This window comes from Misgurnus anguillicaudatus, chromosome 8 (assembly GCF_027580225.2).
Source record: "Misgurnus anguillicaudatus chromosome 8, ASM2758022v2, whole genome shotgun sequence".
Classification (NCBI taxonomy): Eukaryota; Metazoa; Chordata; class Actinopteri; order Cypriniformes; family Cobitidae; genus Misgurnus; species Misgurnus anguillicaudatus.
This window is the reverse complement of record NC_073344.2, coordinates 20781789-20809189: the sequence shown is the minus strand read 5'-3', so window position 1 is coordinate 20809189 and position 27401 is coordinate 20781789. Positions and strand designations below refer to the sequence as shown.

General features: G+C 36.2%; 1 protein-coding gene across 2 annotated transcripts in view; it reads left to right on the top strand.

Annotated features, from left to right (window-relative positions):
- The window catches only part of raly (RALY heterogeneous nuclear ribonucleoprotein), a 133844-nt gene that overhangs the window by 71195 nt on the left and 35248 nt on the right, over positions 1 to 27401 (top strand). Inside the window, exon 1 of one of the 2 annotated variants that reach the window (XM_073870452.1) lies at positions 1088 to 1109. The exons of the other annotated variant lie outside the window; for it this stretch is intronic. The gene's annotated coding sequence lies outside the window, so the exon portion shown is untranslated. Of the gene's footprint in view, positions 1 to 1087; positions 1110 to 27401 lie in introns of those variants that run through there. 2 annotated transcript variants of the gene reach the window in all.

Sequence of the window (27401 nt, the reverse complement as noted above, 5' to 3'; positions counted from 1 at the left end):
CAATTAAGAGAAAACATTTGCATTTAAAAAAGAAATTTTTATGTTAATCTGCAATACCGTGATTATTCACTAGATGGCACTTACCCAATTTATGAAAAAACTGAAGCCAAAACGTTATTTACTAATTTTAAACTTTGTGTATGTTTTGATAATCGTTCTTAATCTGATCTCTAACAAAATTCCTTCACAAAAATGCAATTATTTCAGCTTTTGCTAAAAAAATAGAGAGTTTGTAAGCAGAGAAAAAATGTAGATAGGATGAAACGTTTTTTTCCCATTTTGTTTGTTTGTTTATTGTTTGTTTGAAAGCAGAGGGTTTGTTTTTTTCATTTGATATATTTGTATGTTTATATATTTTTAAAAGAACATTTTCCTGGAAGGAATTTTGTGAAAGTTTTGTGAAAATCACAAAAAAATGCTGTCGGGCAACTTTTCAAAAAATGGCTGGCGGGGAATGAGTTAACCGGGATAGATGTACTAGCTTAAAGTGAGCCGATGGGCTGGATATATAGATATATAGACACCTGTTCATGCTGATTGGTTGAACTACATGACCATGCTCCTCCTGAACTTAGTTAAATAAACTTCATATAAATCCTTTTGTGTTTCAAGGTGACATACATTTGAAGTACCAATATGCAACCTTTAATTTATAATGTGTAGTTTTTAAAAGGGTACCACGGTTGCCCCAGTGCGTGATTTGGGTACCTTTTATTTCTGACAGTCTATACAGAAAAAATGTACCACATAAAATGTACACAATAAATCTCATGTCCTCAATGAAGATCTATAAATACAATGTACTTGGTGCATGCTGTTTACATAGCATTGCCTCCTTTGTTCCTTGCATGTCCACACACTGGATTGTCACACCCTGATAAATGGAGAAGTCCAGAAGTCAATGTCTGCTATATATAGCAAGGTGGTCTTGAAGGTGCGGCACGTTGTCCTGCTGGCAGTAAAGGGAATTGCATGAGCTTTGCTGAATGTTATTGTTGCTTGTCAACTAGATTTGCTGTGTTATACTCATCTGACCGAGGTTAAAAAGTGATGGTGTTGTTGTTTGTTTGTGGATTCTGCTCCAGTTATTCCTTTACCTGTTGTTTACTGTAAGTATCTATTTACTTAAACAGTTACTTACTGTATAAACACTGTTGCTGACATTACATTTACTTTGGTCTGTAGTTGTAACCCAGTCTGTAATGTCATTTTTTTTGTAATTTACTGTTTTCTACAGTACATAAAATCATCCTGCATAATGTAAAGAAAAATATAATCTTAATACCTTTAATATTGACTGAGCAAGGTCACACTGTAAAAAAATTTGCTGTAATTATGCAGCTGGTTGCCAGTAACTTACTGTAGAAGATAAAGACTGAAAATGTTTCATGTTCATTTAACTTTAAACAAACTGTTGCCAGTAAATGACATAAATGTAAAATCTACAGTAAGTTACTGGCAGCTAGTTGCCAGTAACACCCAGTAATACTGTAATTTCTACAGAAATTTTTTACAGTGCATGTCAAAGATTGAAATCAATGTGAAATTGAACCTTATAGATTATAAAACTTTAACCTGGATTTCAGAAAAAAATGACACTTAAAACTAGATGTTTAAAGGCACTTGTCTCTAAAGTACATACTGTAATTCTCATTGTGTGTGCGATTAGGATGCTATTGTGTTGCTATGCGGTTGCTACGGTGTACGGTGACTTTTTTTCATGGCATTGCTATGTGGTGGTTACTAGAAAGCTGTATGTGGTTGTGAGATGTTTGCTTATTATAATATCAGTCTATGATATTCTGGTCTTCAATGCATTTCCTTTCATAAAATTACAACATTTTACTAGACTTATTATTATACAGTTGGGTGCTGTAGAATACTCCAGTGGTTAGTGATCTAGGCTAGTAACCACAAGCCTGTAGGTTTAAATCCAAAACGAGCCATCCTTGAGCAATTATCATTGTGTCCTTGAAAAGAGGCTTAACCTCAGGTTGCTCCAGGGAGGATTGTCGCCAGCATGCCAGCGTTCCATGAAAGTCACAGGAAAGAAATACACTGGCCATAAATAAACTCCTGTACACTTATTATTGACACTGCAATTCTGATGATGTTTAGATAAAATAAATATAGATACAGTAAATGTTACTTGTGTGCATAGTAAGGCTGCACAATTAATCGAAAAATTAAACGGGATTAACAATTACGGGTGAAACAATTACGTAATCGCCAAAAGCCTTAAGTACACTGTAAAAAAATTCCATAGAAATTGCAGCTGGGTTGCCGGTAACTTACCGTAGATTTACATTTATGTTTTTTACTGGCAACATTTTGTTCAAAGTTAAATGAACATTAAACATTTACAGGTCTTTGTCTTTACAGAGTAAAACTAGAAAGGCGGCATCAGGCGAGGCATTCTGGGAAACAAAATCTGAAGCAAAAAACAGAAAAAGGTTGACGATGATTTCTGGTTCCCAGAATGCTTTGCATGAGGCTGTTATTGTATGGTTTTATTCTGTAAAGATAAAGACTTGTTAATATTTAAAATGTATTTAACTTTGAACAAACTCTTGCCAGTAAATAACATAAATTTAGCCTGACTACGTCAGACTTCGTACTTCCGCTAAATTTCATTACGCTTCTGTACTCAGTCTGAGATACCTCCCATTCAAACCGTTTTCCACCGGTCTCAAAACGACCGTCCAATCAACGAACAGAGGGCGGGCTGAGAGCCGTGACGTAGACGCTAAACGCCGAATCACGGTTGAAGTCTGTTGAGGACATGGAGACACAGAAAGCTCTGTTGTGGAGAACCGGCACTTGCCAACTTAAACCCGAACAAGAAAAGTGTTTGTTAAACATTTGAATGGAGATTATGTTGTTGCCCTGCTCCCGACAAGTTTTTGGAAAAGTTTAATTTATCAACTTTACCGATCGTCAGCGAGAAACTGTGTGCAGCACAGCTTGACGTGCACAACGATCGAGAAATCATGGAAGGGAATTATATTGTTCACAGTTAATGTTGGAGGACGCGTGGGCAAGCATTCTTTGGTGACATTCCTGATTAACCAGAAAATAAGGTAGGGAGATTTAATTTACATATGGTTGTGGTTGTCTGGTGGAAGAGTTTGAGAGGAGAGAGGGGCTTTCCTCCCGTTAGACGTGAGTGGAAAGCCACCGTAAGGATAGTGTTCAACTAGCTCTGGCCCGATTTACTTTACATAATCTGCAAAAGTCGTTCATAGCCATGTTAACTCTGGTATTTCGCTCGATGGGTTTGTTTTCACATCATACGTGTATTTTACAGCAGAGATTCGATGCGGCTGATCCGGTGTCATGAGCAATCCAGTCCCCCCGAGCAATTCGGTCCCCCCTAGGACCCCGATTGGTATCTACACTAATGCCTGCTCAAAAATGTGTCATTGCAATATCTCGTCTGCATACGCGGCTAAGCTAATTATGTTGTACAAAATAGAAACATTACATTTTTAAAAAATAAAAGTTAACTAAAAAAACTATATAATTCATGTTGCAGAAACGTCAGTACTTTTGTGTCATCATCTGCTTTACAAAAACAATACTTTTATTTTTTGTAAATTATTAACATACCTTACGGAATATATATTTTTAATAGTAAAAGTGTAGTAATCATGGCTTATAATTATGATTTAAATGTGTGATTCAACTATGTAGTAATCATGTTTTGTATAAGTAATTAATGAGTAAGTAATTGTATGTAGACAGTCAAAAGTGGAAATGGTACAGTATAATAATCTAAATAATAAATTGACACAAGCAATGTGTAGATCAGATCTCCCACCTATAGCCTCATTTATATACTACTATATGAAACATATAATTTAAAAGACATCAATTGTAATTTTAACAACGTTCTAACTACATAAATCATAACGCGATTTTGTATGAATTGTAATAAGGCGCTAAGAAAACTACCCACGAGGAGTTTTTTCAGCCAATGGAGTCGCGCGGGGTCCTAGGGGAGACCGAATTGCTCGGGGGGACCGAATTGCTTACGACACCGGCGCATAAAGCACATCATATCCAAATGTTATGTGTGATTGGCTTACGTTTAGACCAATGATTTTAAACTTCAGACAAGCCCCTCCCACGAGAAGGAAAACGATTGTCAATTATGCCCAGCCAGACTCTGGGCTCTATCTTACACCCGGCGCAATGCAGCGCAATGCGCGACGCAAGTGTCTTTCGCTAGTTTCCACCCTAATTTTCACGTTTAGCGCCGCGTTGTTTAAATAGCAAATGCATTTGCGCCCCCTTTGCGCCCATGGGCGTTCTGGTCTGAAAAACGAGGTGTGTTCAGGCGCATTGTTGGCGCGTTGCTATTTTGAGGCAACTAAAATAGACTACGCCATTGACCAACAAAAACCTGGTCTAAAGTCTAAAGTCAATGGCGCAATGTGTTTTATGTTATTTAAAGAGCGCATTAGTAAAATGCGCCTATAAACGGGAGGACAACGCGGGTTTGCTTATCACAAAGTACATGAATGCGCAGCAGCACAAAAATGCTTTTAAATATGAAAGATTAAAGGATTGAATGTAAAAGATTATTATTGAGTCTCTTGGACATAATTGAGGACTTATTATGAGACGTTAGAAGGCGCAAAGAGCTGCTTCACCTGCAGCCTGGTAAGTAAATAAATGCTTTGCTTTGAACAAATGCGTGTTTTTAAATGTTTGTTTTTTTTAATGCTACCTCACGGATTTATTGTATATGATGACGATGACTCTGTACCTGTGGATATGGTGAGATGAGAAACATTTTTAAGTAATGCTTAAAAAAACTCTTTGCTAAAAAAACGCTGTCCAAAGTGCTGAAACGTGAGGAGAGCCGTTTGTAAATTCTTTATCTCCTGTTTGTTACAAATAAAGTATTTTTAGAGTACAAACCTTATCTTAGATACTTGTAAATTATGTTTTGATGATATTGGATAACCATACATTTAAAGCAATTACAAGCCTGCTTTTTACTTCCATGACTAAAAGAAAACGGGTTTTAAAGGTTTTAATAAAAAAATAACAATTTCAATACCAGTGAAAAACAACACAATTATTTAACAATAATCTTAAACTGGGGATCTTCTTCCTCTGCTTAGTTTTTCAGTTTATAAAGTCTGTCATCTAAATAGGGATTAGACATAGCGCCAGCGCAACTTGCTTTTAAAGGGGATGAGAGCTGAGTCTCTCATTGGTTTACTGCACGTTACGCCCAAAATACTCCCATTACAATAGGACCTACCCTTTTCGACCATGCGTTCGGCGCAAAAACCATTTTTCCCGTCGTTAAATTAGCAAAAGTAGATTCGGACACGCCCATTTAGACGTTGCGTTGTGCGCTTTAGACAATGCGCTTAGATCGTTAAAATAGGGCCCAATGTCTATGAAGCGAAGCAAAATAGCAGAGGATGGTATTACCAGGCTAACATAAATTTAAATCTATGGTAAATTACCGGCAACCCAGCTGCAATAACATTGTAATTTCTACGGAATTTTTTACAGTGTACAGCTGTCCATTTGTGTTCATTTCTGTGCATTTTGGCAGTATGTTTGGGTACAGTGATGAATCGGAGATTTTAAAATTATAAGTTGACGTGTCCTTTAGCTATTTGTTTCGGATTTTTACTAAAAACATAACTCACATAATTATTTGTAATTTACATTTAGCTTTGGATATTTTGAATTTCCATTGAAGCTGCTTTACATAAGTTATAAAACATTTCAGAACTTTAATGTAAAATCTATATATTGGCAATAATAATTACAATACCAAGGTGAATAATTGTTAATTATGATTTTTGACATAACCGTGCATCCCTAGTGCATACAGTAGGTTTACGTTTAACACAGCTGTAAACGATTTTTGTAGTGGTTAAGTTTTCATCAAAGTTTTATTGTTTGAACCAAATTGGGTTTTTGTGAGCCTAGAGTCATATTTACTCAATATAAGCAATTTCATATTGATTGATTAAGAAGGAGTCTGTCAAGACCATGAATATGTATTTAACCCTTAAGAGTTCCTAGGGACATTTTGTGCCATTTTGATTTTGATTTTAAAACCATCTTGACTGTGATGATTGAATATTGCCCAAACTTGCCAAAGGTTAATCATTTTTGATACATTTTAGAATATTGGTTTCAGTTTTTTTAATTAGCTTAAAATGGCTAAGCTACGCAAAAACCGACTAATGTGTTCCTTCGGACAAAAAATGCCCCATTGAAAACCATTATAACTACCATTTTTGACCCCCCATTTATCTTAACATAAACTAATACATACCTTTATGTCAATATATCATTTTAAACTACTGGCCTTGAAGTTTTAATTTTTATACTTGTCCACCAGGTGGCGCTACTTTTTACCATTTCATGCATTCATCAAAATGTCACATATTTTGCTGTTTTCTGCGGACCGCATAGCTGCTGAAAAGATAAACCTTTAATGTTGAAAATTGGTGTGTGTGTAAAAAAAGTGTGTCTGAGTGGTAAGGGGGTGGGGTGATGTCGGGGTGGGGTCGGTGATGAGTGGGGCAGGGGGGCATATTCAACATATCCAAATTCTTCTCTCTTTGAAAGGCACATTCTGCGTTATAAACTAATTCAGTAATAAAAACGATGAGAGGCCAGAACTGAAACAAAATCAATCTTCATTTTGTTTCTCGCTCATGTTGTTTATGCAAATACACTGCTATAAGTATGAACAGTATAGCAGAAGTAGTGAAAATGGCAAGGCATTACAGCACACATAAGGCTCCTGAAATAATCATGCACTTCAAGAGCGAGGATGGCACCTCATCTTCCTCCGAGGATTCTGAGGTCGACACGGAGGCCTCAGAGGTAGAAGTAGATCAGCTGGAGTCTAATTCATTAGAAGGATCTTCAGAAGACTTGTCAGAAGGTGAGAGTGGAGAGGAGATGGATGAAGTGGCGGCAGGATGGACGTCAAAAATGGAAAAATCTTCTGGTCTCCCACAAACATGGAGACGCTCCGCTACTTTCCAGCAGCCAGAGATTTGATCCCAGGGCTCACACACTATGCCACTGTCCGAATCAGCCCTGACTTCAAGCTTTTCATTGATGCTGATGCATGAAATCCTGCAGCATATTGGGGCCATGACAAACCTACATGGGAGACAGTCACAGACTGGAGAGATCTTGAGACAGAGAAACTGCAGGCTTATGTGGGGCTGCTCATTCTGACCGGTGTTTACAGATAAAAAAATAATTAGCTCTCAGTCTCTGGAGTGAGAAATCAGGACAGGTCACTATTTGGGCTACGATGTCCCACAAAAGGTTTTACGACATCAGCTGAACACTGTGGTTCGATTAACGTTAACATATTGGCATTTAAAGGGTTAAAATTTCCACAAATTTAATTAATATTTGACATGTATGTTTCAGGAAGAAGTAGTGTTAAAAGATTTAATAGTTTAAAGTGGAAAAAAATATTGATGTATGATATTTTTAGAGCAGGTTTTGGGAAGGTGTCATTTTGGTGTCATTTTGGCCTTAGGATCACAAGTGTGAGTTTTGTATAAAATCTGACCCTGTTCAAAAAATAACAATGCATGAAAATCAATGTTGCTACCAATCTTTGACCCATCCCATGGTATAATAATAATTATAATCAAATGGTAGTTCAAATGTTTTTTTGTGGGAAAATTTTTAGTTTTTTGTTTTTTCTGTTAAAAAAAACATGGACTAATGTAAACAAACAGGCATATAAAGGGTTAAAATTTCCACAAATTATATTAATATTTGATATGTATGTTTCAGGCAGAAGTAGTTCTAAAAGACTGCATCGTTTAAAATGAAAAAAAATATTCATGTATGATATTTTAGAGCAGTTTTTGGGAAGGTGTTATTTTGTGGCCTTAGGAACACTAAAGGAAGTTTTTTATAAAATCTGACCCTGTTCAAAAAACAACAATGCATGAAAATCAATGTTGCTACCAATCTTTGACCCATCTCGGGTATAATAATAATAATAATCAGATGGTGGTTCAAATGTGTTTTTTGGAAAATATTTAGTTTTTTTGTTTTTTCTGTTAAAAAAACATGGGCTAATGTAAACAAACAGGCATATAAAGTGTTAAAATTCCCACAAATTATATTAATATTTGATATGTATGTTTCAGGCAGAAGTAGTTCTAAAAGACTGCATCGTTTAAAATGAAAGCAGATATTGACGTATGATAATTTTAGAGCAGTTTTTGGTAAGGTGTCATTTTGTGGCCTTAGGAACACTTAAGGAAGTTTTTTATAAAATCTGACCCTGTTCAAAAAATAACAATGCATGAAAATCAGTGTTGCTACCAATCTTTGACCCATCTCAGGGTATAATAATAATAATAATCACATGGTGGTTCAAATGTGTTTTTTGAAAAATATTTAGTTTTTTTGTTTTTTTATGTTAAAAAAACATGGGCTAATGTAAACAAACAGGCATATAATGGGTTAAAATTTCCACAAATTATATTAATATTTGATATGTATGTTTCAGGCAGAAGTAGTTCTAAAAGACTGCATCGTTTAAAATGAAAAAAAATATTGACGTATGATATTTTTAGAGCCGTTTTTGGGAAGGTGTCATTTTGTGGCCTTAGGAACACTTAAGGAAGTTTTTTATAAAATCTGACCCTGTTCAAAAAATAACAATGCATGAAAATCAGTGTTGCTACCAATCTTTGACCCATCTCAGGGTATAATAATAATAATAATCACATGGTGGTTCAAATGTGTTTTTTGAAAAATATTTAGTTTTTTTGTTTTTTTATGTTAAAAAAACATGGGCTAATGTAAACAAACAGGCATATAATGGGTTAAAATTACCACAAATTATATTAATATTTGATATGTATGTTTCAGGCAGAAGTAGTTCTAAAAGACTGCATCGTTTAAAATGAAAAAAAATATTGACGTATGATATTTTTAGAGCCGTTTTTGGGAAGGTGTCATTTTGTGGCCTTAGGAACACTTAAGGAAGTTTTTTATAAAATCTGACCCTGTTCAAAAAATAACAATGCATGAAAATCAATGTTGCTACCAATCTTTGACCCATCTCAGGGTATAATAATAATAATAATCAGATGGTGGTTCAAATGTGTTTTTTGAAAAATTTTTAGTTTTTTGTTTTTTCTGTTAAAAAAACATGGGCTAATGTAAACAAACAGGCATATAATGGGTTAAAATTACCACAAATTATATTAATATTTGATATGTATGTTTCAGGCAGAAGTAGTTCTAAAAGACTGCATCGTTTAAAATGAAAAAAAATATTGACGTATGATATTTTTAGAGCCGTTTTTGGGAAGGTGTCATTTTGTGGCCTTAGGAACACTTAAGGAAGTTTTTTATAAAATCTGACCCTGTTCAAAAAATAACAATGCATGAAAATCAATGTTGCTACCAATCTTTGACCCATCTCAGGGTATAATAATAATAATAATCACATGGTGGTTCAAATGTGTTTTTTGAAAAATATTTAGTTTTTTTGTTTTTTTATGTTAAAAAGACATGGGCTAATGTAAACAAACAGGCATATAATGGGTTAAAATTTCCACAAATTATATTAATATTTGATATGTATGTTTCAGGCAGAAGTAGTTCTAAAAGACTGCATCGTTTAAAATGAAAAAAAATATTGACGTATGATATTTTTAGAGCCGTTTTTGGGAAGGTGTCATTTTGTGGCCTTAGGAACACTTAAGGAAGTTTTTTATAAAATCTGACCCTGTTCAAAAAATAACAATGCATGAAAATCAATGTTGCTACCAATCTTTGACCCATCTCAGGGTATAATAATAATAATAATAATCACATGGTGGTTCAAATGTGTATTTTGGAAAATATTTAGTTTTTTTGTTTTTTCTGTTAAAAATAACATGGGCTAATGTAAACAAACAGGCATATAAAGGGTTAAAATTTTCACAAATTATATTAATATTTGATATGTATGTTTCAGGCAGAAGTAGTTCTAAAAGATAGCATCGTTTAAAATGAAAGAAAATATTGACGTATGATATTTTTAGAGCAGTTTTGGGAAGGTGTCATTTTGTGGCCTTAGGAACACTTAAGGAAGTTTTTTAAAGGAACTCTTGAGGGTTAACATTTCAAATATGAAGACACTGTGGTGATGCATGTCAATAAAAGCCATCAGTGTGCTCCAATATTTGTACTAGATTTAACATTTACGCGTTTGGCAGACGCTTTTATCCAAAATGACTTTTTTATCAGTATGTGTATTGCCTGCGTTCAAACCTTTTGCACTGCTTATGCAATGCTCTACCAATGAGCCATACAGGAGCACAGATTTTCAGTATGTTTGCTTGTTTGTTTCATTCAAAGTATAAATTGTAAATGTGATTATTTAGACATGAAACAAACCACACTACTGGGGCACCATTCATGCCAATAGGACAAATGTTTGCTAAAGATATTTAAAAACAACCTGGGTTGACTAACATACTCTCTGGGCCGGATCTGTACTGGATCCGCGCCGAAGTCAGCAGCTCCGGTGCGGATCTGGTGCAGATCAGGGCTGGGTTTCTAGATAACGATTGAACTTAGCACTTAAAAGCGCTTTCTACGAGCTACTTTACGAACATTCGTCGTTCATTTAAGTGCGTTTCCCAAAAATGCACGTATAACGATCGCTCGCAGCTGGGTTTTAAGTGCTACTTATGAGTCGCTATCCGTATGTCAAGTGCTAAAATGTCACCAATAGAATGACTCAAATTTGTAGCAGAAGCTTGTTTAGGCTAATGATCTTTAGCCGATGTGCACTAATATTTTTATAATATTTTTTTTGTTCAATGATTTTTTAAATGTTTTAAAATTGTTCAGAATGAAATATTCTTTTCCGTATTTAGTTAGGACTCGTCCCACTGCAAAATGCCTTCTGCATTTTATATTATAGTTTAGATTATTATTATTATTTGTTGTTTATTATCTATGTTTATTTATTATTATGGAGTATTGTATTGTACCGTAAATATTTATTTGGTTTCTTTAAGTAGATGCCATACCCTTCAAAACATTTTTTACTGTAGCCTAGATGAATTATAGTAGCAATTGGTAGTAACAATTATCAATTTGCTAGTACCAACTTTTACCAAAGTTGTACCAAATACGTTTTCCTTCTTTATTAATTTACGTTTAGTCATTTATATTTGATTTCTCATGTGATCTTTAAACATATTTTATTAAAGTAATTTAAACAAATAAACAAAGAAAACACCAATAAATAAATAAAGCATACATTTAAAACATTACATTATCGTTATTGCAGGAGTGCAATTTGCTGGTTGTCCTGCAGGTGACCTTGTAACACTGTTGTCTTAAGATGCACTTATGAATGAACGATTACTCGTAGATCTAAGATGATTCTGAAGTTCTATTTAAGTCACAAAGCTTTTGGGAAACGACCCGTAATTCTAAGAAGATTCGTACGATCCTTTTTACGATCTACTTAGCCTTACGATGCTTTTGGGAAACCCGGCCCTGGCCTGGATTCAAGTGATGTCTGGGATTGCATCATTAAATGGCCATACGGATATGTGACCCTGGACCACAAAATCAGCCATACGGGTATATTTGTAGCAATAGCCAACAAAATTATCGATTTGTTTATGCTAAAGATCATTACACTGTAAAAAAAATTTTAACTCAAATTTACACGTCACTTCAACTTACTTTTATTTATCTTGACCAGAGATGAGTTGTTATAACTACAGATGAGTTGTTATAACTTATAAAATAAAGATGACTTTATTCAACTATATTATGTAAGCTGTAGCAAATAGTAAGTTGACATGACTTGAAAATCTGAGTTGATTCAACAAAAAAATTTAAGGCAGCAAAGATTGTTTACAGTGTAGAATATTAACTCATTCCCCACCAGCCTTTTTTTTAAAGTTGCCCAAAAATTTCCATAGAAATTACAATGGTATTGCAGCTGGGTTGCCGGTAATTTACCGTAGATTTAAACTTGTGTCACCCACTGGCAAGAGTTTGTTCAAAGTTCAACACACTTTAAATATTAACAAGTCTTTATCTTTACATAATAAAACTATACAATAACAGCCTCATGCAAAGCACCCTGGGAACCAGAAATCATCATCAACCTTTTTCTGTTTTTTGCTTCAGATTTTGTTTCCCAGAATGCTTTGCTTGATGCCGCTCTCTTAGTTTTACTCTGTAAAGACAAAGACCTGCAAACGTTAAATGTTCATTTAACTTTGAACAAAATGTTGCCAGTAAATAACATAATTTTAAATCTACTGTAAATTACCGGCAACCCAGCTGCAATTTCTACTGATTTTTTTACAGTGCAGCATTTTTTGTGATTTTCACAAAAGTTTCACAAAATGCCTTCCAGTAAAATTTTCTTTAAAAATGATAAACAGACCCTCTGCTTTCAAACAAACAATAAACAAACAAACAAACAAAACAGAAAAAAAAACGTTTCATCCTATCTATATTTTTTCCCTGCTTATAAATTCTTAAATCTAAATATTTTTCTTAAAAAAAATTGCAAAAAGCTGAAATAATTGCAGTTTTTGTAAAGGAATTTTGTTAGAGATCAGAATCAGTACAATTATCAAAACATACACGGAGTTTAAAATTAATAAATAATTTTTTGCTTCAGTTTTTTATAAACTGGGTAAGTGATCGCCATCTAGTGGATAATCGTGGTATTACTGACTACCATAAAAACTCATCAGGAACACGTCTTTTCATGCAAATGTTTTCTCTTAATTGACGATAACTCAATGGCAGGAAAGGAGTTTAGTAAAGATCATTTTGCTACCGCAAATATATCAAAAATGTTTTCAGCATTAGTAATATGTGTTGCTAAGGACTTCATTTGGACAACTTTAATGGCGTAATGTGTAATTTTTGAACCCTCAGATTCCAGATTTTCAAATATTTATATCTCAACCGAATATTGCCATATACTAACAAACCATACATCAAAAAAAAACGTATTTATTCAGCTTTTAGATTATGTATAAATCTCAATTTCAAAAAATTGACCCTTATGATTAGTTTTATGGTCCATGATAACAAATGCACTTTGTTTCTTTCAATAACACAGATAAAGCAAAAGAGAGAGCCTTTATTTCCACTAACAAATAATGCTAAGCATTTTCACGACTCCGCCATAACAGGCCGAGATGCATGTATGCAACATTTTGTGTTGCTTCGAGCGAATTTGCTCCAGGCTCATACATTCTGAATGCATGATGTGAAAATGAGTCTGATGGTATTGGTTGTATCCGTCTTATCATACAGAGCGGATCTCTTGTTCTATACTTTATGAAGCACACATGCATATGTAATGAGACAGAGAGAAAGTCTTTGCAATTTTAAATCTGCATTAACTCTGATAAACCAAAGACCAGAGGGTAAGTTGAATACAAAGCGCCGGAGGGTCCGACTCTATACTGGTGTTTCAGTCATGGCGTACCCTCTGGCTTTGCTGAGCTACAAAGACCACAGAAGTGCTGCTGCTCTGTTGATTTAGCAGTGCTCAGCTGTGGATGGGTAAAGTCAGGTTTCCCAAAGGAACGGCCCGTAGGGTCCTAAAGCCCAATCATTTTATGATATATCTGGTTGGAGGAACGGCAGCAAGACTTTTATCAGCAATACCAGATGTAGCCTGGAGCCATTTTCCAGCCGTCTCATGAGTGAAAAGGTCTTCTTTCTCCTTAGGCATACTCAGATGAGTTTATGTAAAATAGGAGTCGTTTTATTAATATTTTTGTATGCATTTGGGTTTGATATTTCGCAGTTAACTGTTTAGACTTAGTAAGAAATAAGTCCTCACTTTCCACTTCATTTGATTATTACCTTATTTCAGGGGCGTAGCCAGCATCTTCAAAGTGAGGGGGACAGGGACATGTATGCATAAATAAATAAATAAATAAATAAATAAATAAATATATATATATATATATATATATATATATATATATATATATATATAAAAATAAAAAAATAAATATATATATATATATATATATATATATATAGCAAAATAAAGTAAACTGTGACATATTATACCCAAAATATTCCTGTTACGGTTTACCAGTAAAATCAATAAAAAATTGGGACCAAAAATTATGTAGACATGTTGTTTTGCTTAAGTGTTTTTTCTTTTATTTCAGTAAATGGTCGGGGAAAAAACAAATAATAAATAAATAATAGAAAACAAATAATAAATAAATAATAGAACAAATAACAGAACAAATTATGAGTAATAGCCCACATACCCTGTAATTATAATATAACAAGCATACAAATAAACAATGCTTTTTATGTTTTTCATGTTGGTCTCTAGAAACGTAATCAAATGTAAAATAATACTGCATGCACAGTCTTATACTGCATTGCCGAAATTAAGTATAGATTGATCCTTTTTGCAGTTACAAAAGTTAATCAGTCAAGACAAATGAATGATTTTTTATTTGTCTGTTGTTTGAGTAACATTAAAAACAGCATACTTTTACTTGAGAGTAAAAGTTTTTTATCAATTTGCATAAATATGTGCGTTTAAGCGTAGATAACATGAACATTAGCTGTCTAAAGCATTAAGATGCAGGTTTCCAGGCATGCGCTTCGAGTATGCATACATGCAACATTTTTAAACAGCATATGAGTATATCTGTTTTGCATTTTTTTTTGTGCTTAAAGGGGGCATGTCATGAAAATATGACTTTTCCATGTTTTAGTGCTATAACTGGGTCCACGGTGCTAGGAAATGTGAAAAAGATCAACCCAGTGACTGAGTTTTGGTAAACCATTCTCTGCAAGCATGCGAAAAACAGGTATTTGAAATTTGGTTCCCTCTGTGATGTTGGTAATACCACCCCTTAATCTGCGCTATCCAACCACGGCATTGCCATTTAGTGCAGATTTGAGCTCATTTGCATTTTAAAGAACACACCCAAAACGACACATTTTTGCTCACACCTACGAAGTGACAATTTTAACATGCTATAATAAATTATCTATATGATATTTTGAGCTAAAACTTCACATATGTACTCTGGGGACACCAAAGATTTATTTGACATCTTAAAAAAGTCTTGTGAAATGTCCTCTTTATCTTTAAATTGGCAATGCCTAGATTCATGTGAAATAGCATGCCTGACCTGATCAAGCAAGGGACTTCTGCCCTGTTCCTGTTTTACTCTTTTAAATCTTAAACAGACCAGCGTGCATGAAAGATGCTACGCTCACTGGAAAATTGGGTTCATGTTACTTCACTGCAATCTAGAGCCCTTTTCACACAGACATTCCGTAAAATACACGAGACAGGCATCCTGAATTTTTCCGGAATAGTTGGAGTTTTTGTTCATTCACACTGCCAAAATTACACGGCATCTGATGGTCCCGGAAAGACACGTGACCTGTTGAAAGTCCCGCCCTCTCTTCTACGCAGCGTCTGAAGTTTGCAAAGTATTTATTATTCCTATTTCCAGAAACAACTCGCGTGCATTTTTGTTTATAATAAGACTACAAAGGAGTGCGTGAACGCACAGCTCTATGCTGGTGAATGATTTCAGCTTCAGAGTGGATATTTGACGAACTCCCTGATCTCTGCTTTAACTCTTTCACCGCCAGCGTTTTTTAAAAAAGTTGCCAGCCAGCGCCAGCGTTTTTCATCATTTTCACAAAAGTTTAATGCCTTCCAGAAAATTTTCTTCTTCAAATATATAAACATACAATATATCAAATAAAAGAACAGACCCTCTGCTTTCAAACCAAAAAAGCTGTTTCATCCTACCTTCAGCAGTTCTTTTGCAATCAGCTTTTGAATATGGGTAGGTTTCTGCAAAAACACCACATTTTGAGCAAAAAGCAGAGATAATTCCATTTTTGTGACTGACTTTTCATAGAGATCCCATTCAGAGTGATCTTTAAAACAGACACGGACATGCAGCTGTTTGCCATAGGGCAATACTTCCGGGTTTAAAAAGTTGCAGAAGACCTAGTGGATAATAGCGCTATTGCGGAAAGACGGAAATACTCATCATTGGCGGGGAAGCGTTTTCTCTTGATTGACGAGATATCTCGTCAATGGCGGGGAAAGAGTTAATACAGTTTTTAGACATTTCTCATTGTGATTGTTTATATGCATTTAAAACCCGCATTTTGAGGAACTGAACGATATATCTTGTTGGGATGACGCGCAGGTATTTTCGTTTATTATAGCTCAAATGAGCACGTGACGCGATATTCTTTTATGCTGCTGAATGATCTCCGTTTCAACGCAGTAAATGACAAGCTAACTTACCTGATTCTGCTTCAGTCCAGTTTGCTGACATTTCTCGTCGTGAATGTTGTTAATTCCTTATTTTAAAGAGTTGAACCAACTTCATGTTGCCATGACACGCGCGTCCACACTACGGCACGTGCGTCATTGTTTATGCGTCTCATTTATCATTTCCTGATAACTGCTTCAATCTATTTTGCAACATTTCTCGTGGTGAATGTTTATATGCATGTTATCTCTCGTTGTAAGGAGCTGAACCATAACTTGTGTTGTACGACACGCCCATTACGGCATTCTTGCGACTTCTTGTTCACACAGAGGGTTATCCGTGTATTGGACTAGGTCCTCTTTCCGGCAACGATCCCAGAAGATTAACGGGACGAGTTTGTGTTCACACAGACGCTTGTCTTGCAATTTTACGGGTATTTTCTGGGACCAAAGGTCTGTGTGAATGGGGTTTAAGTAACCAACAAAAATACATGGGAGGAATGGTGGCGACGAGTTGAAAACTGTGGGGGACATGTCTGTGTCCCGCATGATCTACGCCGTTATTTGGTGTATTTTGATATTTTTTTTATGATATCCCAAGTTAGTCATAAGAAATTAGCAGTAATGTTTGGAGTGTTCGGTAAATAATATAAAATCGAATGAGCTTTGGAATGATTGCTATTTATTACATTTTTATAGGTTTAACCGTAATTCCAATTAAATATTTTTATTGCCTTTATTTATGCATATTAGTACATAAAAAGATATTGGTACCAAATGTATACATATATCTATCTAATGGTATATTTTTCAGAGGGTACTGCCCAAGGGACCATTTGTTGGACCATTTTTCTGTGTCTTCTGTAAAGCTGTAAAAAGCACAAAAAACCGTTTGAATTGTTATTAAATAACAACAGTATAGCTTTCGGCAGTGGCACATATTACCATTAAATATTACCAACCCAAATAAAAAAACACTCTCACTGAGGCTCATCCAAGCAGTTAAACTTGATCACATTTTGTGATTTTAATAGAGCTATGCTGACACAAACAACCAACTGTCCATGTCTTGGTTATTCTTTTGCAGAAAGGATCAAAGATAATTTACCTTTCTAGGCCAAGAGTTTTAAAGTCTAATCACATTGAACTTGACATATTGCTTTCTATAGCTCAGAGGACACATAAACATATATAACCCCAGATAAAAAGCACAACCAGTGCCAGCCATAAAAAATCATGTTTCCCAATGCTGCCAAACCCTTTCTCTTAGCATCAGCACATGCAACGACAGCACAGATCCAATAACTCAAATGAGGAAGAAAAATAATCAATATTGTTATCCCCACCCTTCAAATCCCTCACCATCCGGCTCATAGCGACTCACGACACACAATGACCTTCACGCATCCGTGCGCAGGCCGTGTTTATTCGGCTCGGCTAATTATCGCTCGGATTCAGAGGCCGGTGGTAATAAGCACGACATCAGAGGTTGACGGGAAATTAGAGAACTGAGATAGAGAAAGTGAACAGGAGGAACCTCATCATTACAAGCACCCTCGTTTATTCCACGTCCTCTTTTATCTCCGACAGCACCTGCCCTCGTAGTCGCCAAAGCTTCACGTCTCGAGAAGAGAATTTAGGGCAAGTGGGTGTCTGATTTTTTTTGGAGAAGTAAAGGTGGAGATATAAATTTGAAACAACAGAAGGTGCCGCTGAGCATCCTCGGCTGTCGTGCAGTCTGACTTAACAACTAAATGAAACGAAAATCTCTTTAGATTCGCGCTCGCTGTGAGTACAAAGCCACTGTTTGGAGAGCTGATTGGCTGGTGAATTGAAGCCTTCCTCAATGTGCAGGGACTCATTTAGTTGCCCGAGGCAACGGTGGCGCAGACCTCGTACCCAAGGTGCCGTTTCCAAACCGAATTTGATGCTGTTTGATCCCGACAGCGTGCAATCAACAACTCAGGACAGTTTTATGCTTGTTCTGATGGTTTTACATGGCGCAGGTGGTCGTATTTCTAATGAGCTATCAGGTGACCTCCAAAAATCCTTGCCTGTCTGTAAAATACCATTACTGACACGGGGATGGTTTTGGCACTTGCTCAAATGGAAAATAAATTATCCTTTGCACCCACGTGCACTACTCAATACTGCGTGTATAAGTGGATGCGTGTGTGAGAGAGAGTTCAAGCACGTGACTTTTGAAAATCAAACAGAATTCAATTTGTTGTCCATTATAACTACGCCGTTGATCGAGTGAAGGGTCTATATAATTGCTCTTTTGCTTTAATAGTCTCTCTTAGGGATGTGCAAAACAAAACACTAGTCATAATTGACTAGTCCGTAGGTAGTTAGAATGACTTGTTGACTAGTCGGTGTTAAAAAAAAATGCTGAATAATTAGACAACAGCAGCAAAAACACATTAATGGATGGAGATAAATAAGCACAGTACTTCTTCCATTGCACAAAACTATTAAAGTCTTCATAAGTTAGGCTCTGATACATGCACTTGCATTTACATTTATGGATGATTCTCACGAAAACTTGGTTTTAAAAATGTCAAGCATGAAAATGTAAAAATTGCTTAAATTTACTTTTATTCCCACCAGACATTGAATAACAAAGTCTGGAGTAAATGGGAACATTAATTTAAAAACTTTTACTTATCATTTAACACTTTTTGTAACATAATTAAAAAAATTGGTCCTAAAAAATCTCATTACCGCAACAGTCAGAAAACATCAACACTGACATATTTTCAAAATGACATGACCTGAAAGAACATAATTTGGAGATTCTGCACATGCATTTAAAATCAAAGTATTATGCTTCTATTAATTAAAGTAACATTTAATAAGCATCTGTTGTGGTAATGATAATCAAAATGTCGTGAAAGCATTCTGACAAGACAATATTTCAAATTAACTGTAAAAAAATGATCTTACCTGGTAGCCATCTTGAAGTAACTGGTCCATGTGCTTGGTCACTCAAAATCAAACTTTATTAAAATTCTGTATGTGTGCTTAAACTGTTCTCAAAAAGTGTTGCGGAGGATGAGAACATCAGGCATGGACACATCATTTTCCTAATTTTTCTTCATTATTATTATACATGAATATTCAGTCATCTAAAGTAGTCTAGCAAAACATCCATTTATTTTTTTTCTTAATATTTTTGTGTAAATTTGATTAAATTACAACATAACGCAAGTTCAAACCCAGCCGGACACATTGCGGTAAGGAGAATTTCAGCAGAAAATCAGATAAAATTTACAATTATAAATTCTTATGTTGAAATCACACATTGTGCAAGGTAGAACACAGTATTGTGTTAATTCTGATGCTTTTTAATGTTACTATATTACACATTTTAAAGCTAAAATCATTAGTGCCGTGGTGTTTCAATGGTTTCGTGAGAATCACCCTTATGCATTTTAATTAAAATTCAATCTTTACATTGTTTTGTCAACGTTGCTAGCACAATGCTCTACCAGTTGATACATACATCCTAGATGCAGAATTATAGCCTTCATATAAATGGTACCTTAGACTCACAGGGTGTTATCCCTCGCTGTGCATTAGATAAGAAATATTGTGTGTGCGACATCAAACGGTTTAAGCCTTTCTCTACAGACATCCAAGAGCGAAAGAATTAGCAACAGGCTGCAGAAAAAAAACGCAGCAGGAATAAACCTGTGGGTTTTGTATAATAATGGTAATGTTGCAATAACAAGCAATTTGAGTAGCTGTGATTGTTTTCATTACTGTTCAATGCAACTTTAAAATTCGAAACATAAAAAAAATTAAACATCTAAACTGACTAGTCTTATTTTTTATGTAATATGGCAGTGTTTATTATAAACAATTTATCCGTGCAAGTCATAATTTTTGTTAAGAAAATATGTGCCCTCATTAACTTAATAATCAAATAAAATTTGATCATGTACTTCCGCTCTCTTGTGGCGATCATTCTCTGATGAAGTCAGCTAGATGGCTTGGGCGGGAGCATTTGTTAACTCCGCCCCCTCAAATTGTCAGTCTGATGTCAGTTTCATTTCTGAATAGCCTCATTCACACAGCACTTTGGTCCAAAAAATTTCCCTAAAATTGGCAGGCAGCCTTTTGTGTGAACACAAACACATCCTGTAAATGTTTGGGGATCACTCCCGGAAAAATGGCCTAGTAATATTGCACGGAAAGCGTTGTGTGTGAACAAGATGCAGAAACAATGCCGTGAGAAGCGCTATCTGCACTATCTGCGCTGAAGCTAAGATTATTCAGCAGTATAAAAGAACAGTGTTGTGCCTGAACGAGTTCATTGAACGAAAGTTCATGAACTCGTTCATATTTTGGGCGAACGTGAACTGAACGTACTGTATTACTGCCTGATGAACGTTACTGTGAAGTCGTTCTTTCTGGTGCTTGTGAACGGCAGGCTCTCTCAGTTTAACGTCGTTCAATAGGGTGCCAGATTTCTATCTAGTCTTCCAGGCGAAAACCCACCTAAAACACAGGCCTTAATGTGTAGCGGAAAAAACACCCAATCTGGCAACATCCCCATCAGTGTTTCACGGCTGCACGCGTCATCAAAACAGCACTGACTCTGAACGCTGCTGAAGTTCCTGCCGCACTCACATAGTTTAACATTAAATAACATCATATTTGTACCAAATCGTTACTGATTAACATAGACTGCTAATGCATATCCTGGATCTCGAAATAGACTCTGACTAACCTCACGCTATTTAACGTGCACGTGTGGTGTGCAATACCTGCGAGTTGTCCTACTGTACACGTGACGCCTCACAACGCTTCTCGCCCGGTGTGCGACCCCCTTTGAAGCACCCGGCTAGCTTTTTAAGGTATGTGCAAGCAAATACAAAAATTAAAAGACAGTCAATGCTAATGTAAACCCTGGTTGGATAAGGATTTAAAGTTGGATATGAAGATGAAATCTGATGCATTTAGCATCAGTGTTAAAACTGATAAAATAATTGCTGTCTGTGGTTCTATATGGGCTATGCTGGCAATAATTTTTTTTTCATAATATGGGAAAAAGAACTATAAATTAGTTAATTTTTGGAACTCTGAACTAGTTCAAAATTTTGAAATATGAACTATGAATTGAACTTTGAGTTAGTTCATGTAGAAAGTGAACTTTCCCAACACTGTAAAAGAATAGCGCGTCTTGCGCACATATGAGCTTATAATAAACAAAAATTCACGCGCATCATCGCAACAAAAAATATTGTTCAGCCCTCTAAAAAGGGGGTTTTAAGTCATTCCCAGACAGCCTTTTTTTGAAAAGTTGCCCACCAGTATTTTTTGTGATTTTCACAAAAGTTTCACAAAATGCCTTCCAGGAAAATTTTCTTAAAAATATATAAACATACAAATATATTAAATGAAAGAACAGACCCTCTACTTTCAAACAAGCAAACAAACAAACACAAAACGGGGGGGGGGGGGGATTTTCATCCTATGTATATTTTTTTATCTGCTTATAAACTCTTAAATGTGGGTATTTTTCTTTAAAAATGCAATAATTGCACATCTAGTGGATAATGCCGATATTACAGATAACCATAAAAACTCACCAGGAACACGTTTTTACATGCAAATGTTTTCTCTTAATTGACAAGATAATTTATCAATGGAGGGGAAAGAGTTAAATGCACATTAACATTTATGATGAGAAATGTCTGCAAACTGGAATGAAGCAGAGATCAGGGAGCTCAAATCAGTCCCTCCAGAAAAACGCGATTGTGCGATCGCGCGATATATTGCATAATCAGCCAAAGTCCGCATATTTATGTGGGGCTGCATTTTTTCCAAATATGACGCACTTTCGCCGCATTAATTACATATTTCCGCGCACAAAATATGCGGGGCTTGCATGATTTCATTTTCGTAGCAAAAAGTCACATATATATTAGCAGAAAGTTGAAAAATGTTGCATTTACTTCCCAAAAGAGCAGCCGTGTCCTCTATTGCCATGGGAACATTATGAAGTGACGTGATTATGTGACGTGAACATCATTGCAGCTTTTGCAAGTTTCCGCAGTTTTTGCAATTTTCGCAAATTCCCGCAATTCCATCGCATAAATTACATAAATATCCCACATATTCCATCGCATTTTTTAAGAAAACGTGCCGCAAAATCGAGGATTTTTGCCCGCAACAATCATAAAAAAACTCAGTGTTTTTCTGGAAGGACTGTCAAATGTCAAAAATCCACAGCTGAGATCATTTACCAGCATACAAGAACAGCGCGTCATGCTCTCCTTTATACACAAATGCACGCATGTGGTCTCTGTATAGCGAAATAACAGATAATAAGCAAACTTCAGACGCTGCAGAGAAAAACCTACCAAGTGCAAGTCTTTAAACACGTCCTGTGTCTTTACGGGATCTGTGTAAATGCATGCAGATTCCGGAAAATCATTAGCAGTGTGAATGAACCAAAAATCAAACGATCCCGGACAAATCCCGGATGCATTTCCACATAAGCCACGCCTACTATTTTCCTAGCATTTTATTCTATTTCACTCAGAAATATGTCACAACATGGAAGTAAAGTTTAACGCAACTTCTGGTCCACAGGGACTTTAGGAGTATGAAAGTTATTCAATGAAAGATGAAACTTACGGGAGAGGGTTAACTGCTTTCAAAATGCTCCTAAAGATTTAACTTCTTCAAGTTATTTGAGAATGGCATCTTTGTTCAAAACCCCATTGCATTATGTATTAAACTCACTAGTTGTTGGATGAGTATCACCCCTTAACTTTGATCCATGCAACAGAATGGATCTTAAAGGTTCTTTATGGAACCATGCAGCTCTAGAAATAACCTTTAAGTAACCTTTATATTTAAGAGCGCACCTTTCTGCTTTTGAAACAGAAAGGTTCTTTGGATGTTAAAGATTCTTTATGGAACCATTCAGCCAAAAATAGTTCTTCTATGGCATCGCGAAGCACCTTTTTTTTAAAGTGCAGTTAACCAACCAAACCAACAGAAGCTACAAAATAATTGTATAGGTGCTCAAATTCATCCTGACACAATTAAATGAGAAATATTTTGTAAGAAAAGTATTGGTATGCTTAAAGTGCTGAGACGTTCATTTAAATGCAGACCTCACACTTTTTAACTAGACTGTTACAACAACAAAATGCTAAACAGGATTCAGGTCAGCAGAAAAGGCCGGTATCAATGAACATACAGCCCCCTCTGGACATTTTAATAAACTGGAAACGATGCAATGCAAGTGACTGCTTCTGGGAAACCTCTATGGTGGGATGGTAATGCTCATATACACCTGCAAACAGTTGCCTGCCAGTTGCATGTTTAACACAGGTTTATGCATCTCTATTCCCGAAGGACACCTCCGCTGTCTAGCCCCATCCAATTCAATGTCCGATCTGTTCATTTCATCAATTACTATGATGGAATTATCACTGGGAATTAAATACCGCAGCTATATGGCACAGACAACATACTTGTTTTGTTTCACTTTGATTAAACCTGTGCAATAAAAACCCCACTTGAATTTGTTGATTGTGTCAGTGACATAATGAGGAATAATGGGAGCACTGGAATATCACAGCTCATTAGGTTAGCCTGAGGTTGTTTCAGCCGCATGAATGCTTTCTGTCAGGACGCCGTCCAGGATCTCAGAGGATGATGTAGGAATTTGCTCCAGTGTTTTTCACAGTCTAATCAATCATTTAATGATATTCCAAGTTCTCTAAACATTTAGGGCCGGTTTCTCGGACAATACGCGTCGAGTTTAAACAATACTTTAGACTCCTAAAAGAAACCCTTTTATGCTCATAAAAATAAAGGTGCTTCACAATGCCATGTATGAACCATTTTTGGCTGTATGGTTCCATAAAGAACCTTTCTCGTTCCAAAAAAGTTCTTAAGCAGGGTTTACACCAGATGCGGTAGAGGCGGCAAGAGCAAATGATTTACACGTTAAGTCAATGCAAAAACGTGATTAGGCATCCTGCGGCGCGGTACGCGCAGTGAGCTTTGCCGCGGGAAACGCACAAGTTGAAAAATCTGAACTGACGCATTAACCAATCAGGAGCTTGTTGTAGTAGTGACGTGAGTACAGAAAGTGAGCAGAGTCTCAGCGGAGTCGCAGAAGCCCCTCCCATGGCGCAAATTTCCACGTGAATGACTAGAATTTCACGCGCGGCTTTCATGCGCGAAAGAAGCGTGTAAACTCACATGTCAAGGGTCCAACTATGCACGAATAGCGCGTTTTTGCCGCCTCTACCGCGGCTGGTGTGAATGCACCATTAGATTTTAACCCTTTCGCTGCCATTGGCGAGTTATCTCGTCAATTATGAGTTAATATTTAACTGATAAATATGCCTTTCTGGACGAATTTCAAAGTGAAAGTGTAAAACCGCTTTTATCCACTAGATGGCGCAAAACCGAATTTATCAGAAACGGAAGTTAAAAAGGTTTAATGATTTATTTTAACTGCCTTTATGTTTGATATTCATTCTGAGTCTGATATCTAACATAAATTCCTTTACAAAAACGCAATTTTTATGCTTTTTGCTCAAAATGTTGTATTTTTGAAGAGAAATATCCATATTTCAGTGGTTAAATTAAGTGGAAAAAGTAAATATATAATGAAACGTTTTTTCCCCATTTTGTTTGTTTGTTTGTTTGAAAGCAGAGGGTGTGTTCTTTCATTTGATGTTTATATATTTATAGAAGATAATTTTATCTGCAAGGAATTTTGTGAAACTTTTGTTAAAGGAACAGTATGTAAGAAATTTATATCAATTAATCATAAAATGGCCCTGATATGTCACAAGACATTAAAAAATAATTTTCATTTCAAATACTGACTGACTATCACTGACAACTGTGGTATGGCCAGGATATTGTCATTTAAAAAGTGGAGTTGCAGCCCTCAACTGATGTTTATGTTGTCATTTTGTGTATTGGCCACCAGTTGTGTGATTGCAGTACCAGTTTTGGGCACAATCCTACATACTGTTCCTTTAAAATCACAAATATGCGGGTGGGCAACTTTTCTCAAAAAGGCTGGCGGCAAATGAGTTAAAAAGGTACTTAAGTGAAACAGTTGAGGTCTCATGAGCAATAAAAGAGCAACATCTGAACAATAACATTTTCTTTGGGGAGAGCAACCTGATATAGGTGACATTTTTAAGGTAAGCCTGAGAACAGCAACGAATCGGGTGATTATTTCTGAGAATTGGATGTTAGGGCGAAGCAAAAAGCACAGTTCAAAAAACCTGTGTTGCCCAAGTCATTATAACAAGAGGAAAGACGGGGAGAACATGGTTCAAAGACTCGCCAGCAATGCTGAGTTTTACAAAGGATGCAGTAATTAGAGGAGAAGCATCTCTTTCACACTAACTGACCTTCTGTTCACGTTCACAGAAAATATGGTGTGATTAGCCTCCGAAGAGGAGCTGCGGTCAAAACAGCCCTCAAAGTAGACCTTATTCCTATAGCCGGGATACGATCGATTGACCCTGGCAGTCTTGCTGCCGGTTCTTCTTATTTCGCATTCAGAGGAACTGGAACAGGGCTAACAAGGAGCAGCGGTGGCCCGACGTTGCTGCGGTCAAAAGCAGCATGATTTTTAACCTCAGGCTCTTGAAATAAGATTCAAACACTCTACTCTGAACTCATTGTGTTGCTTTAATGTAAAAGTTTGGTGTATCTGAAAATTTGATAGAACTTTTGCAAGACTTTAGATCTAATGGCAGTCTGGGTTTCATTTCTGTATTTATTTTGTCTCACAACATTATAAAAAGCTGAAGAAAGGACATAAAGCAAGTGGACTTATATATAGAGTATAGCTATATTAAACTCAGTGGCGGCCAATGACTTCTTTTTTCGAGGGTGCACGATGCGAAGTTCGTCACAAAATGTATGTAGCCCGTCATGTGTGTGGTTCGTAATTTCAAAATATGTGTTCGGCGCGTCGAGTGATTCTATGTGCATTACGTGTCTTGTCATAATAAGTGCCTGCTGCACACGCGTCAAAACCGTTTATGATCAAAAAGACGCTTGCGTTTGCCAGATACTCGCATAATCTCATGCGTAATCAGGGTTTACTGTTAATGGAGTGACTTGCGTGTATTTTGTGAACATGAGCGTCTCTTTTATCATAAACGGTTTTGATGCGTGTGCAGCAGGCACTTATTTTGACAAGACACGTGATGCACATAGGTTCACTCGACGTGCCGAACACATATTTTGAAAACACAAACAACACACATGACACTCCGAACACTTATTTTGAATTTGCGCCCCTCGGAAGAGCAGTCACAAGCCGCCACTGATTAAACTAGGAAAACTGCATTTTCTGGAAATGCTTACCTGGGGAAATTTAAGAGGTGTAATGATTGGTTTAAGGAGCTGTATGTAGGTTTTTGACGGTACTAAATAAAAAATACTATTAATATATTTGTAGATATTTAGGAAACATGCTAAGTTCACATTGCTGCTTCCCTATTAGCCAGTTATTTATTTATTTATTTTTTAAATGTGTCTTTGATGTCGGAATGTCTGTTTTTGTTTTGGTCAGTGTGATCCCGCCCACTGGCAATTTACCCATAAAGTATTTCGACAGCTTGGTTGCCAGTTATCACGGTTGCTTACGTGAGACCTCAGTGGCCATAAATGCGGGTTTGTAATTTGCACACAACAAAAATCATTGCAAATGTAAAAATTAGCAGATAAGGTTATGCTTTCCATCGTCAGTTGCGCTCAGTGGCAGCTGATTCTCTTCTGAGGGGCACGAATTCAAAATATGTGTTCGGAGTGTCATGTGAACCATGTGCATCATGCGTCTTGTCAAAATACGTGCCTGCTGCACACACATCGAAACGTTTTATGAAAGAGATTCTCACATTCACAAAATACTCGCAAGACACTCCCTTAACACTAAACTATGACTGCACATGATATGAAGCGAGTATCTGGCAAACGTGAGTGTTATCATAAACCCTTTTGACCAGTGGCGGCTTGTGACTGCTTATCCGAGGGGCTCAAATTCAAAATATGTGTTCGGAGTGTCATGTGTGTTGCTCGTGTTTTCAAA